The sequence below is a fragment of the Somniosus microcephalus genome, chromosome 28 (assembly GCF_052327205.1).
Source record: "Somniosus microcephalus isolate GS21.2 chromosome 28, FLI_Smic_1.0, whole genome shotgun sequence".
NCBI classification, from domain to species: Eukaryota; Metazoa; Chordata; class Chondrichthyes; order Squaliformes; family Somniosidae; genus Somniosus; species Somniosus microcephalus.
Window position 1 is genome coordinate 43,116,474 of NC_141014.1, and position 16,360 is coordinate 43,132,833.

The window sequence follows — 16,360 nt, forward strand, 5'->3', positions numbered from 1 at the left end:
GGGTCTGCTGGCTCCCCCCCCTCCCTTTCTCACCCCCCTCCCCCCCTCCCCTTCCCCCCCTCCCCTTTCAACCCCTTCCCTCCTCCCCTCCTTCCCCCCATCCCTCCTTTCCCCCCATTCCCCCCCAGTCGCTCTCTCTCTTCCCCCCCAGTCGCTCTCTCTTTCCCCCCCAGTCGCTCTCTCTCTTCCCCCCCGTCGCTCTCTCGCTTCCCCCCCAGTCGCTCTCTCTCTTCCCCCCCGTCGCTCTCTCTCTTCCCCGTCGCTCGCTCTTCACCCCCAGATCGCTCTCTCTCTTCCCCCCAGTCCCTCTCTCTTCCCCCCCCAAGTCCCTCTCTCTCTTCCCCCCCAGTCCCTCTCTCTCTTCCCCCCCCAGTCCCTCTCTCTCCTCCCCCCCCCCAGTCCCCTCTCTCTCCTTCCCCCCCCCCCCCAGTCCCTCTCTCTCTTCCCCCCCAGTCGCTCTCTCTCTTCCAACAACATGCCCTCGAAAAAGCCTCGGCACCGCCGGGCACTCCAGCTACTTATTTATATATATAAATGAGTCTGTCCATCTGTCTGTCTGTGTGTATGTCCGCGATTAAACTCATAAATTATAGAGCCGGACAAAAACCGCGCCCGCGGTATCCGAAAAACGTTCAGCCTTCCGCTCATTAGCATCTCATTAGCGACCGTGTGACGTCGAGGTCGACCAATCGGACGGCGGGTTCCTTCCTACAGTTGAGTGTCGAGTGACTCGACGATTGACCAATCCTACACTTCGGTGACCTGACCGGTCGACCAATCGGTGCGTGTGTGGGCGGGCCTTATCCTTCTGAACTGAGGTGAGTGGCCGCCATCTTGATTTTTCACAATTTTTTCCCCCACACTCTTGTGTGTGTTAGGGAACTAAGGTAAATATTTTAATGATGTGTTAGGGAATTAAATAACAATTTAATGGGGGGGGGGGAGCCTCGGGAAATCGCGGGGAGGGGGGGAAGAGCCTCGGGAAATCGCGGAGGGGGGGGGAGAAGAGCCTCGGGAAATCGCGGGGGGGGCGAGCCTCGGGAAATGGCGGGGCGCTCGCGCCGCCCGCACTGACCCGCGCATGCGCCGCCCGCACTGACCGTGCATGCACCGCCCGCACATGCGCCGCCCGGACGCCCCACAGCGGCCGTCCATCAGCCGCGCGATACGCGGGGGGACCTCAGCTCCGGACCTCAGGCGCTAGGCAGGGGGAGGGGCCGGATAGAGAGGGACAGAGGGGAGTGGGGGAGCGGGGAGGCGAGGGGAGGGAGGGAGAGGAGGGGAGGAGAGGAGGGAGAGGAGGGGAGTGGAGGGGAGGGAGAGGAGGGGAGTGGGAGGGAGAGGAGGGGAGGGAGAGGAGGGGCGGGGAGGGAGGGGCAGGGAGGGAGAGGAGGGGAGGGGAGGGGCGGGAGGGATAGGACAGGGAGAGGACATGACAGGGAGAGGGGGGGACACACAGGGGCAGGGAGACCAAGCGCCCCAAAATTGCCCACTGAACCGCGCATTTGCGCCGCCCGCCCGCCCACAGCGGCCGTCCATCAGCCGCGCCATACGCGGGGGACCTCAGCTCCGGACCTCAGGCACTAGGCAGGGGGAGGGGCCGGAGAGAGGGACAGAGGGGAGTGGGCGAGGGGAGGGGAGACAGGGGAGGAGGGGAGGGAGAGGAGGGGAGGGAGGGATAGGACAGGGAGAGGGACATGACAGGGAGAGGGGGGACACACAGGGGCAGGGAGACCAAGCGCCCCAAAATTGCCCACGTGCCCCAAAATTGCCCCTCGCAATGCGGGGCTCCCCAGCTAGTAAATTATAGAGCGTGCCTACACATATGCTATACCAAAAGAAAGCTTATGATTAGGGGAGTGTCATAGGAATATTTAACTTTTTGGTCAGACAAAAATTGTTCGGACAGTATACAAAAAACATCCAAGAAATGGTAAAAATCCGCTCATTAGCGTTGAGTGACGTGATGGTTGACCAATCCTACGGGGGAAGCGCGGTGCGTCACGGGGGGTGTTTCATGGCATGTGTGGGCGGGGCCTAATCCTACAGCCTGCCATCAGTGCGGGAGCGGGAAAACAGATACACAGACAGAGACTGAGACAACCACGCGGCCCGAGACCCCAAGAGACATCGAGCATATACTCACAGAGACAGATACAACCGCGCGTTGCCCGAGAGACAGCGAGCAGGGGAGCAGCGGTGGCGGTCCAGAGCGGGAGCCGCCCGCGCTTGGGGGCTCCGGGTTGCCAAGGCCGGGCTCTGAGTCCTTCCCCTTCCCCGCGGTGTCTTCCTCTCTTCTCTATCTCCTTCCCACACTCTCTCCTTCCTCTCCTCTCTTTCTCTCTCCTCTTCCCTCTCTCACCTTCCCTCTCTCCTTCCCCCTCTCTCCTCCTCCCCCCTTCCACTCTCTCTCCTCCCCCCCTTTCCTCACTCCCACCTCCCCCCCTCCACCCCTCACCACCCCTTTCTCTCTCTCCTCCCCCCTTTCTCTCTCTCTCCTCCCCCTTTCTCTCTCCTTCCCCCTTTCTCTCATCTCCTTCCCCCTTTCTCTCTTCTCCCTTCCCCCTTTCTCTCTCTCCTTCCCCCTTTCTCTCCTCTCCTTCCCCCTTTCTCTCTCTCTCCTTCCCCCTTTCTCTCTCTCTCCTTCCCCCTTTCTCTCTTCTCCTTCCCCCTTTCTCTCTCTCTCCTTCCCCCCTTTCTCTCTCTCTCCTTCCCCTTCTCTCTTCCTCCTTCCCCCTTTCTCTCTCTCTCCTTCCCCCTTTCTCTCTCCTCCTTCCCCCTTTCTCTCTCTTCCTTCCCCCTTTCTCTCTCTCTCCTTCCCCCTTTCTCTCTCTCCTTCCCCCTTTCTCTCTCTCTCCTTCCCCCTTTCTCTCTCACTCCTTCCCCCTTTCTCTCTCTCCTTCCCCCTTTCTCTCTCTCTCTCCCTTCCCCCTTTCTCTCTCCTTCCCCCTCTCTCTCTCCTTCCCCTCTCTCTCTCCTTCCCCCCCTCTCTCTCTCTCTCTCCTTCCCCCTCTCTCTCTCTCTCTCTCCTTCCCCCTCTCTCTCTCTCTCTCCTTCCCCCCCTCTCTCTCTCTCTCTCCTTCCCCCCCTCTCTCTCTCTCTCTCCTTCCCCCTCTCTCTCTCTCTCTCTCCTTCCCCCCCTCTCTCTCTCTCTCTCTCTCCTTCCCCCCCTCTCTCTCTCTCTCCTTCCCCCCCTCCCTCTCTCTCTCCGAACCACACTTGAAGTTACTGTGAACGGTTCCGGTCTCCATCTACTTTGTTCTGCCCTGCAGCTGCCCGTCAACCTGCTCGACGCCAATACTGCCCTCCTCCTCGGCGGCAACTTGCATTCATCTGGCACTTCTCTCGACCGGGGCAGGGATGGGCAGCAAGGACAGAGTACAGCGGGCAAGGACACTGAGGGCACAATTGGAAGAGATAGATTGTTAGGCAGGGGAGTGAGGGAGAGAGAGGGGGAGACAAGGGGAGGCACGGCAAGCTGTTGACCAGGCGAGACATACCCAAGCCAGAGCCTCAGAGACTCCTGACCAGACTCAGGCACGGCAAGCTGTTGACCAGGCGAGACATACCCAAAACTGTAAAACCTGGAGTATATGGCTACTGGCAATCCCCATTAACAAAAAACGAAGTTAAAGAACCACCTCCTGGGTGCTTAGGAAGAGTTCTTCAATCCCAACAGTTTTATAAACATTGCAGAGGGTTCTTCAGTTCCCTCGGCAACACCGGGTACGCCAGCTAGTTAAATATACAGCACTTGTTATAACACTCAAAGCTCAATGCTTTCTCAATTGACAGCTACTGGTGCACGATTTCCAGCAAGTGTTTCTGGATAGGGATCAGGAGCAGGAACCCAGAGTGATTTTTTTTTCCTACTTCCTGGCTACCAGTACTGTTATGGACAGATGCATCTGCGACAGGTAGATTAGTGAGGACGAGGTCAAGTAGTTGGTTCTCTCACCATCTGCCACAGACCCAGTCTGGCAGCTATGTCCTTAAGGACTCGGCCAGCTCAGTCAGTAGTGGTGCTACCGCACAGTCCTTGTGGAGGACACCCTCCATCATGTTGTGTGGCACTACCACTCTGCTAAATGGGATAAATTCAGAACAGATCTAGCAGCTCAAAACTAGGCATCCATGAGGCGCTGTGGGCCATCAGCAGCAGCAGAATTGTATTCCACCACAATCTGTAACCTCATGGCCCAGCATATCCCTCATTCTACCATTAGCATCAAGCCAGGGGACCAACCCTGGTTCAATAAGGAGCATAGAAAAGCATGCCAGGAGCAGCACCTAAAAATGAGGTGCCAACCTGGTGAAGCTACAACACAGGACTACAGCCATTCTAAACAGCAGAAGCAGCATGCTATAGACAGAGCTAAGCGATCCCACAACCAACGAACAGATCAAAGCTCTGCAGTCCTACCACATCCAGTTGTGAGTGGTGGTGGACCATTAAACAAATAACGGGAGGAGGAGGTTGTGTTAATTGTACAGCAATTGAGTGTTAATTACATGCAGGTGGTGGGAATTAATTGGGGACACTCTTGCTCTCCATATATATGGGGGTAGGCTGGGGAAGGGTTGCAAGCTTATCTTGGAGGTGCACAGGATGTATATGTAAATAAAAGCTTGTAAGCAACTAAAGACTGGGCTCTAGTACTCTATCCTTCACTACCTGGCTATCTGACTTTTTACACCACGATTATCCCCATCCTCAATGATGGTGGAGCCCAGCACGTGAGTGCAAAAGACAAGGCTGAAGCGTTTGCAACCATTTTCAGCCAGAAGTGCCGAGTGGATGATCAATCTCGGCCTCCTCCTGAGGTCCCCACTATCACAGAAGCCAGTCTTCAGCCAATTCGATTCACTCCATGTGATATCAAGAAACAATTAAGTGCACTGGATAAGAACATAAGAAATAGGAGCAGGAGTTGGCCATTCGGCCCTTCGAGCCTGCTCCGCCATTCAATGAGATCATGGCTGATCTTCTGCCTCAACTCCATTCACCGGCCCTATCGCCATATCCCTTGATGCCCTTACTAGTCAGAAATCTATCGACTTCTGTTTTGAATATACCCAATGACTGAGCCTTCACAGCCCTCTAAGAAGAGGTAGAGAATTCCAAAGATTCACCACCTCTGTGTGAAGAAATTTCTTCTCATCTCAGTCCTGAATGGCCTACCCTTTATCTTGAGGCTGTGGCCCCTGGTTCTAGACTCCCCAGCTAAGGAAAACATTCTCCCAGCATCCATCCTATCAAGCCCTGTAATAATTTTGTCTCTTCTTCTTCTTAGGCAGTCCCTCGGATTGTTAAGTCTGTGTGTTCTAGTTATGGTTAATAAGAATCACTGCACACAGACCACAAGAGTAAATTCAACAGGTCTTTACTAGTCGGAGGTCAGGCTGAACTAAAAGATGCAAGACGCTATACAGGCTTATATACCCGAGTGGTCACTACCGGTATTACAGTACACAGGGGCTCTTAAAGGTACATACACTACAATTCCTCCCCTTTTAGATAATTAGTACATCACATTTTACGTAATCATTAATTAACATGTTTACAAGAACAATAATCTACACATTTGCTGCAGTTAATCAATTATAAGTCAGTCTCTCTGGAGGCTTCCTGACTCGGTCCGGATAACGCCTCGGTGGTGTAGTAGGTTTCGGTGGTGTAGTAGGTTCTTTTGGCAAGGTCGATTCGGCTTGAATGCCAGTGTCGGGTTCATCTGGTTCCAGTATCACCGGATCGGAGGTAGATACTATGGGTATCTCTGCTTCATCATTAGGCGTATAGAGTTGTGGTGTAGGTTGTCCCTTTTCGGATGACTCTATGATCTGGTCAGCATGGCGCCTTATTATGCTTTCACCAATGTCCACGGTATACATCAGCGGTCCTAGTCGTGTGCAAATAGTTCCAGGCTGCCATTTCTCGGTACGGTAGTCCCGGGCCAAAACTTGTTGACCTATCTGGAAGGTTCTAGTTGGCCTTTCATTCATGCCTTGAAATTGCCGGTTCTCTACGTCCCTTCTGATGTTTGGCTTGATCAAATCCAGCCGGCATCTTAGTCTTCTATTGAAAAACATCATGGCGGGAGTTTGGTTTGTAACCACATGTGTTGCATTCCTGTACGCAAACAAGAAGTTATCTACCTTATGTTGTAGATTTATGTCTTCATTACCCATGGCCTTTATGGCCTTCTTGAAGGTCTGGACAAACCTTTCAGCTAATCCATTGGTGGCGGGATGGTATGGGGCGGACGTGTAGTGCTTAACCCCATTGTTTTTTAAGAACTTCCTGAATTCTTCGGACACAAATTGCGGTCCATTATCAGAACAGATCTGTTCCGGCAGCCCATTCCTGGCAAATATGGTCCTTAATACTGTGATGGTTTTTTCCGTGGTGGTGGAGGACATCTTTATTACCTCCGGCCACTTGGAGTGTGCATCCACCGCGATTAAGAACATTGAGTCCATAAATGGACCAGCAAGGTCGATATGTACCCTTTGCCATGGAGATGAGGGCCACTCCCATGGATGTAGAGGGGCTTGTGGTGGGGCGTTTTGGACCTTCTGGCATCCTAGACAGCTCTTGGTCATTTCTTCGATGTCTCCATCGATACCTGGCCACCACACAAACGCTCTGGCTAGGTTCTTCATTTTCACTCCACCCAGATGCCCCTCGTGAAGCTCCTTTAGCACTTTATGCTGGAGTTTGGGTGGAATCACCACTCTGGATCCACACATCAAGGTTCCTCGGCACACTGACAGCTGTTCTCTTCTTTGCGAGAATGCTGGCAACAGTGGTTCGCCATGTGCTGGCCATCCCTTCACCGTTAAATCATAGACTCGTGAGAGAGTCGGGTCATTTCTCGTTTCCTTTTCAATGGTAGAATTTGTTACTGGTAGACATTCCACTATGGTTGAGTGGAACATCTCCACTGGGTCCACTGTAGGCGCCTCTTCTAACGTTGGCAACGGTAGGCGTGATAAACCGTCAGCATTCCCATGCTGTTTTGATCCTTTGTATTCTATGTCATATTGGTGTGCCCCTAGGAAAAGGGACCACCTCTGTAGCCTTTGCGCTGTCATAATGGGAACGCCCTTTTTAGGGTTGAATATGGATACCAACGGCTGGTGGTCTGTCAGCAGTGTAAACTTCTGGCCCTGCAGGTAATGATTAAACTTCTTTACTCCCCACACAAGGCTGAGAGCCTCCCTATCTATCTGAGCATAGTTGCGCTCAGCGGAGGTCAATGATCTGGATGCAAATGCGACTGGCCTTTCCAAGCCATTTGGCAACTTGTGTGAGAGTACTGCTCCAATACCATAAGGAGAAGCATCACAAGCTAAACGAATAGGTAGCGTTGGGTTGAAGTGAGCCAACACTTCCTCTGAGGTGATCAATGCCTTGCTTTTGCGAAAGGCCTTCTTACAGTCCTCTCTCCACTTCCATGGTACTTCTTTCTGCAAAAGAGCATTCAGCGGGTGCAGCACCGTGGATAGATTTGGCAGAAACTTATGGTAATAGTTAATCAACCCTAGGAACGACCTCAACTGGGATACATTTTCCGGAGCGGGAGCCTTCACAACAGCTTCGATCTTGTCAGGTGACTTGTGCAGCCCCTCCTGGTCAATGACATGACCACAGTACGAGATCCGTTTCTGAAAGAACTCACATTTCTGGCGATTAACTCGAAGTCCATATTCCTTCAATCTGGTGAGCACCAGTTTCAAATTTGCAAGGTGTTCCTCATCGTCATCTCCTGTAATCAGGATATCGTCCAAGTAACATTGAGTGCTTGGAATTCCCTGTAATACCTGCTCCATGGCCCTCTGCCAGATTGCTGGAGCCGAAGCCACTCCAAAAACCAGTCTATTATATCGATACAAGCCTCTGTGCGTGTTGATTGTGAGATACTGGCGCGACTCTTCCTCAACTTCCATCTGTAAGTACGCTTGCGCCAGGTCTATCTTGGTGAAGTGTTTCCCGCTAGACAATGAAGCAAAGATATCCTCAATCCGCGGAAGCGGATATTGCACCGTGTGAAGCACCGGATTAACTGTGATCTTGAAGTCTCCACAGATGCGGACCTTCCCCGGTTCCCCTGGCTTGTTACTCGATGAACGCTTCATGACGGGAACAATGGGTGTGGCGCACTCACTCCAGTCCACCTTAGACAGTACTCCTGAACGTTCTAGCCCTTCCAGCTCAGCTTCCACAGCAGGTCGTATCGCATAAGGTACCGGTCTGGCTTTGAAAAATTTTGGGTTTGCATGTTCTGCAATCTTGATTTTTGCCTTAATTCCTCTCAGTGTTCCCAGTCCCTGTTGGAACACCTCTTTAGCCTCATCCAATATTCTGGACAATCGTTCAGGTTTGACATCTTTTTTTCCGGAATCTACCGTTATTGCTTTTAGGGAGTGCCAGTCCATATTTATTTTCCTGATCCACTCCCGTCCCAGAAGTGGTGGACCTCCCTCAGGTAGTACATATAAGTCCATTCCTTGGTGTTCTTTGCCCTTGTGTATCACCTTGACTTTTATCTTTCCGATGGGGTATACTCTTTGCCCCGTGTATGTCTGCAATACTATCTCCGTATCCCGTAGGGGAATATGTGTGAATAACCTTTTGTAATCTTGCTTATTCATGACCGTCAACGCCGATCCGGTGTCCAATTCCATCTTCACTTGGACTCCTGCTATCTGCAGTGTGACCCAGATAGTTTGTAGGTCAGCTTCCTTACTCACATTGTGAATTCTCAGACTACCCAGTTCCTTGCTGTTGGAGTCTGAATCCGAATTCTGTTCATCCGAACTCTTCTCAGCCACCTTATGTACCTTTCTGCACTTTTCCTGCGGTGACTTTTTGTTGCTGGTCTTCTTTCCTGACCGGCATACTTTAGCTATGTGACCAAGCTTGCCACATTTTCTACATTCCTGATTTTTAAACCAGCATTGGTTCTGATCGTGTGTTGTCTTTCCACAACGATAACATTTCGCTGTACCCAAAGCCATTTGATCTACGCTGAGTACCGCTGCCTTCAGCTGCATTTCCGCAGTGCCTCTCGCTGCGGCTTCGTGCGATGCTGCAATAGTGACAGCCTTATCAAGTGTAAGATCATTCTCTTCAAACAGCCGCTTTTGTGTTCCTTCTTTCGACAATCCACACACGAATTTGTCTCTCAGTGCCTCTGCCAGTCTTTCCCCAAACTGACAGTATTTCGCTAGCTTATGCAGTTCAATTAAATACTCCGCGTTGCTTTCCTCTTTCAGTTGCGTTCTCGCATAAAATTTAAATCGTTCCGCTAACATCAGCGGTGTGGGGTTCAAATGATTTCTCAGGACAGCAACAATATTAGCGAAAGCCTGATCCGCCGGTTTAGCTGGTGATAGAAGATGCTTCAATAGCCCGTATGTCTTCGCACCCATTGAGTTTAGTAAGGTTAGTGCTTTATCTTCATCGGATATTTTATTTGCCTTACAATAAATCTCTATGCGTTCTACATACGTGGCCCAATCTTCAACATCGGGATCGAAATCGTTGATGTTACCACGCTTAGGCATCCTCGCAATCTTCTTGAGAAACAAAAAGAAATTTTTCTTTAAATTTTTTTTTTTTTTAAATGGCGGTTTCCCGCGCTTGTCTTCTTCCCCTGCCTACGAAAATGGCGGCTTCCCGCGTTTGCCTTTCTCCCCCGCTGGCTGTAATGGCGATTGCCGTATTGCTGCGTTCGTCCTCCCCAGCGGTTCTCAAATCGTGCCTCCCAGCCCCTCTTGCAGTCCGGTCCTTTCCCCCGGCTGCGGCTGAGTTCTCCGCGGTTTAAAAAAAAAAAATTTCTCCCGCGCCTTACGCTGTCCCGGTCGCTGCGCCTCGCGGCCTCGGTAGCTGCCCGGCCTTTTTCACCGGTCGCGGTCGAGCTCTCTCTCGACGCTGTTGCGTCTCCCAGCCCGCTTGCAGCCCGGTCTTTTACACCGGCTGCGTTTGCATTCACCGCGGCTCCCGTGCCTTACGCTGCCCCAGTCTCAGCGCCTCTGGCCCTGACTTCTGTCCGGCTCTTTTCCCCGGCCGTGGTCGAGTTCTCTGCCCTTATATCCTCCGTTTTTCCCTCCCCTACTTCACAGCCAACATGGCCGACTTGCTGCTCGTCGCTGATCGGCTTACCCACCACCGTGATAGAAGGGATGATCACTGCCTGTTGCTGATGGAAGGCTTCGTGTCAGGATTCTTCCTTGCTCTTCAGATCCGAGTCTTTTCTCAGCAGGATGATGAGGGCGGATGCCTCTTCTCGACGCCCGTTAAACTGCCTTGGATATATCTCTGCCGCAGGGTAAGATCGTCTTCGTCGCCACTGTTAAGTCTGTGTGTTCTAGTTATGGTTAATAAGAATCACTGCACACAGACCACAAGAGTAAATTCAACAGGTATTTACTAGTCGGAGGTCAGGCTGAACTAAAAGACACAAGACGCTATACAGGCTTATATACCCGAGTGGTCACTACCGGTATTACAGTACACAGGGGCTCTTAAAGGTACATACACTACACGGATGACTTGCTTCCACATTAAAAATGAGTTCTCAGGTGACTGATGAGTCCAATGCGGGACCTACAGTCTCTGTCACAGGTGGGGCAGACGGTGGTTGAAGGGACAGGTGGGTGGGGTGCTTGAGTTGACATGCGCTCCTTGCGCTTGGCTTTCGCTTGTTCCCGGCGAAGAGACTCGAGGTGTTCGGCGCCTTCCCGGATGCTTCTCCTCCACTTTGTGCGGTCTTGGGCCAGGGATTCCCAGGTGTCGGTGGGGATATTACACTTTTTCGAGGAGGCTTTGAGGGGGTCCTTGAAGCATTTCCTCTGTCCACCTGGGGCTCTCTTGCCGTGTCGGAGCTCCGAGTAGAGCGCTTGTTTTGGGAGTCTCGTATCGGGCATGCGGACAATGTGACCCGTCCATCGGAGCTGATCGAGCGTGGTCAAAGCTTCGATGCTGGGGATGTTGGCCTGAGCGAGAACACTGACGTTGGTACGCCTATCCTGCCAATGGATTTGCAGGATCTTGCGGAGGCAGCGTTGGTGGTACTTCTCCAGTGCTTTGATGTGCCTGCTGTACATGGTCCATGTCTCTGAGACATACGGCAGGGCGGGTATCACTGCTGCTCTGTAGACCATGAGCTTAGTGCCGGGTTTGTGGTCCTGTTCTTCAAACACTCTCTTCCTCATGCTTCAATGAGATCCCCTCTCATTCTTCTGAATTCAAGAGAGTACAGGCCTAGTTTACTCAATCTCTTCTCATACGACAGTCCCGCCATCCCAGGAATCAATCTCATGAGCCTTCGTTGCACTCCCTCTATGGCAAGTATATCCTTCCTTAGGTAAGGAGGCCAAAATTGTACACAGTACTCCAGGTGTGGTGTCACCAAGGCCCTATATAATTAGAGTAAGACTTCTTTACTCTTGTACTCAAATCCTCTTGTAATGAAGGCCAGCATACCATTTGCCTTCCTAATGGTTTGCTGCACCTGCACATTCACTTTCAGTGACTCATGTACAAGGACACCCAGGTCCCTTTGAGCATCTGCATTCCCCAATCTTTCACCATTTAGGAAATACTCTGCCTTTCTGTTTTTTCTACCAAAGTGGATAACTTCACATTTATCCACATTCTATTCCATCTGCCATGTTCTCGCCTACTCACTGAGCCTGTCGAGATCCCCTTGAAGCCTCTTCACATCCTCTTCGCAACTGACACTGCCACCTAGCTTTGTATCATCAGCAAATTTGGAAATGTTACATTAAGTCCCCTCATCCAAATCATTGATATAGATTGTGAATAGCTGGGGCCCAAGCACCGATCCTTGCCGTACCCCACTAGTCACAGCCTGCCATCCTGAAAAAGATCCGTTTATCCCTACTCTTTGTTTTCTGTCTGTTAACCAATTCTCAATCCATGCTAGTATATTATCCCCAATTCCATGTGCCCTAATTTTGTTCACCAACCTCTTGTGTGGCACCTTATCGAATGCCTTTTGAAAATCCAAATACACTACATCTACTGGTTCCCCTTAATCCACCCTGCTTGTTACACACTCAAAGAACTCTAATAAATTTGTCAAACACGATTTTCTTTTCATAAAACCATGTTGACTCTGCTTGATTGTATTATGATTTTCTAAATGTCCTGCTACTACTCCCTTTGTTGTTGCAGAGTTTTCAAATCACAGACTGCAACATTACTCAATGTAGTACTTTCTACAAAACCACAGGCTGAAATCTCACAGGGTCTCATTTTCACAAACAGGGACAACACACACAGGCTGTGAAAAGACAGACATTAAGTCAGGGATAACAACAGAAAATGCTGGAAAAACTCAGCAGGCCAGGCAACATCCGTGGAGAGAGAAATAGAGTCAATGTTTCGGGTCGAAACCCTTCTACAGAACTGGGAAGTCAGTGAACTAGATTAACCGCTTCGAGAGAATTGGTTGCTTCAGCGAGTTAGGGTTAGGTTTACTGTCCCTGTCCCTCTGGGCTCGAATCCCGACCGAGTGATGGGATTAAAGTCTTGTGTGGGACCTTATCGAAGGCCTTCTGAAAATCCAGATACATCACATCTACCAGTTCCCCTTTGTCTACTCCACTAGTTACATCCTCAAAGAACTCCAATAGGTTTGTCAAACAGGATTTCCCTTTCATAAATCCATGTTGACTCTGCCCAATCTTACTATTAGTTTCTAAGTGCCCAGTTATTGCATCCTTTATAATAGATGCCAGCATTTTCCCAACTACTGATGCGAGGCTAACAGGTATGTAGATCCCCGTTTTCTCCCTCCCTCCTTTCTTAAATAGCAGGGTTACATTTGCTGTCCTCCAATCTGCAGGAACCGTTCCAGAATCTATAGACTTTTGGAAGATGACAACAAATGCGTCCACTATTCCAATGGCCACCTCTTTCAAAACCCTAGGATGTAGGTCATCTGGTCCTTGGGATTTGTCGACTTTTAGTCCCATTAATTTTGCTAGTACTGTTTTTTTACTACTAATAATAATAATAATTTCTTTAAGTTCCTCATTCTCATCACACCCTTGGTTTTCTCGTATTTCTGGGAGTTTTCTTGTGTCTTCCTCTGTGAAGACAGAAACAAAGTATTTATTTAATTTCTCTGCCATTTCCTCATTCCCCATTATAAACTCAGGAAGGTAAGGGGACCCCAAGTGCAGTGCTGGAGGAGCCTCAGTGTTTGCCCTTGTCCAACAGGTATGCGGTTCTTGCTGCCTGTGTGGATGAGGGAAAAGCCTATAGGATGGATGAGCAGGCTGACCACGGCACCATGGTGCAGGAGGCCAATTAAGTGGCGGGAGTGAAAGGGAATATAGTGGTAGGGGACAGTATAGTCAGGGGGATAAATACTGTTCTCTGCAGCCACGACCGAGAGTTCCGAAGGTTGTGTTGCTTGCCCGGTGCCAGGGTTAAAGACATCTCCTTGCAGCTGGAGGAGGATCCAGTTGTCATGGTCCACGTGGGAACCAATGACATAGGTAGAGCTAGGAATGAGATTCTGCTGAGGGAGTTTGAGGAGCTAGGATCCAAATTAAAAAGCAGAACCTCAAAGGTAATAATCTCTGGATTGTTACCTGAGCCATACGCAAATTGATTCAAACAGATTAGAGGTTTACATGTGTGGCTCAAAGAGTGGTGTGGGAGGAAGGGGCACTGGCACCAGTACTGGGGAAAGAGGGAGCTGTTCCGTCGGGATGGGCTCCACTCAAACCGAGCTGGGACCAGTGTCCTGGCGAACCGAATAACTAGGGCAGTAGACAGGGCTTTAAACTAATCAAGAGGGGGCGGGAGGATTCAGGAAAGAGTAAATTTAAAAGCAGCAAGAGAAATGTCAAGGCTCTAGAGCAGAGTAGGGTTTTGGGTAACAATAAGCAGAGTGGGTCAGACAGGGACAGAGAGAGTAACAAAGGTAATAAGGCATCAGTGACTAAGGTTACATCAGGGAATAATAGAAATAATTCAAAGCTAAAGGCACTATATCTGAATGCACAAGGCATTCGCAACAAAATAGATGAATTAATAGCGCAGATAGAAACTAATAGGTTTGATCTAATAGCCATAACAGAGACGTGGTTGCAAAGTGGCCAAGGTTGGGAACTAAATATTCCAGGATACATAACTTTTAGAAGAGATAGGCAAAATGGAAAAAGGAGGAGCGGTAGCCCTGATAATGGGCCAGAAATTCGTGACCAAATGCGTGAGTACGGTCTGGGTACTCACGCATCTGGCCGTTGGAAATGCCGGCGTTCAGCATGCACAGCGCATGCGGGGAACGCCGGCATTTCCAGTCCTCGGAACGAAGGGGTTCATAGGCACAGCGCGTGCGACTGCACAGGCAGCGCTTGCGCAGTGAACTTCGTCGATTTCATTCATGGATTCAGTGAGGGTAAGTCCTTACAAGTTACACTTGAAAAAAGCATGTGTAAAGTTGTTCCAAGGCTGCGGAGGAAGATATATTTTATCGTGGAGCTTCTGAAAGGCAATATTTTTGTTTGGGAAAGGGAGGGAAGTTATTTTAAGAAATTTTAAGTACGTTTTAAAGTTTAAATTTTTTTTTTTTTTAAACGGGTTTTCAGAACGGTATGTAGAAGGAGCAATTGTGGCTGTGTGAATGGAATGTGAAAATGAGTGTTCTAAAATGAGTAATGTAACATTTCCAGCACTTTTAAGAAAGAAACTTTTCATCAGTAATAAGTAATTATGTATGTATGTCCGCATATATTCCTTTACGTATATGTATGTATGTTTTATATTCCTTTACTTATGTGTATGAATGTATGTTTTTAATTATGATTTTCCAATAAGTTACTTTCTCTGAAAGTCATAATTAAATAATACATTCATACACATAAGTAAAGGAATATATACATAACACGCAAAGGAATATATACAGACATACATACTTTCAGAAGCTCCACGATAAGAAATATCTTCCTCCGCAGCCTCTGGAGCAACTGTACCCATGCTTTTTTCATGTGTAAGTTGTAAGGACTTGACCTCACTGAAAGCATGAATGAAAGCGGCGAATTTTACTGCGCACGTGTTCTGCCTCTGAACCCCTTCGTTCAGAGGACAGGAAATGCCGGTTTTCCCCGCATGCGCTGTGCATGCTGAAAACCGGCATTTCCTCCGGCCAGACGCGTAAGTACCCCGACCGTACTCGCGCATTTGGAAGGGAATTACTGGGCCAACATTTTACATGTCAATAAAATGAAAAATTTAACAATTGCACGATTTGCCCCCTCGCATCTGCGACTGAGGGTCCAAGGAGGTGCATTGCGCAAGAGGTCATCGTCGTACGTATCCTCACACTGTTCCCTTTCGGGAACTGTATGAAGTGGTGGAAGGATTTATGGCCGTGATTAACGCTCATTCCGTGACCGTAACCATCTTTGAACCAGCCATTAGGGTGGTTAGTCCTATGGCGTGAGGGTTTTACGGGCTCCCACAACCCATCTGAGGGGGGGGGCCACCCACACCCACGGACGCAAGTATCCCGCTGGATGTTCACCCAGAATTTATAGTTGGAGCTCCAACTCCACTTGCCGGGACTGTCTGGAGTGGGGTTCGAAACCCTACTCCTTCTGGCCCAGCGGCGGGGATGCTTACTGCTACGCAAAAGGCCCACTCCGCACAAAAGGTGACACCCATACGTTTCCTGCGCCTTTTCCCTCCCCGTGACTGGAGCCCTATGCTGCCACTTGAAAGACTAAGCTATCATCTGCCCTTTTTGCGGCGCCTTTGACTTCTCATTACCAATGATGAGCAGGCGCTGCGCCTCCACCTCCTTGAGGAGATTGCTGAGGTCATCATCAGTTCAATTGTGAGTTCTTTTAATGCCGTGAATTGTGCTCATTCCAGCCATTTCACGTTGCTAATCGGATTGGGCCTTTGGCATAGCGGTAGGATCCCCGCCGCTGGGCCAGATCAAGGTAGGGTTTTGAAACCCCGCTCCAGACAGTCCCGGCAAGTGGAGTCGGAGCTCCGGCTCCAAATTCTGGGTTGACATCCAGTGGGATATTTGCGTCCATGGGTGTGGGTGGCCCCCCCTCCTTGTATAGCTTGTGGGAGCCCGTAAAACCCTCCCGCCATAGGACTAACCGCCCTAATGGCTGGTTCAAAGATGGTTACGGTCACGGAATGAGCGTTAATCATGGCCATAAATCCTTCCACCACTTCATACAGTTCCCCAAAGGGAACAGTGTGAAGACACGTATGACGACGACATTGCTAAATAAATAAATGGAATTTAAAAAATTCTTTTAGGGCTTTTAAAAGTCTTTAAATTGCTTTAATTCTGTT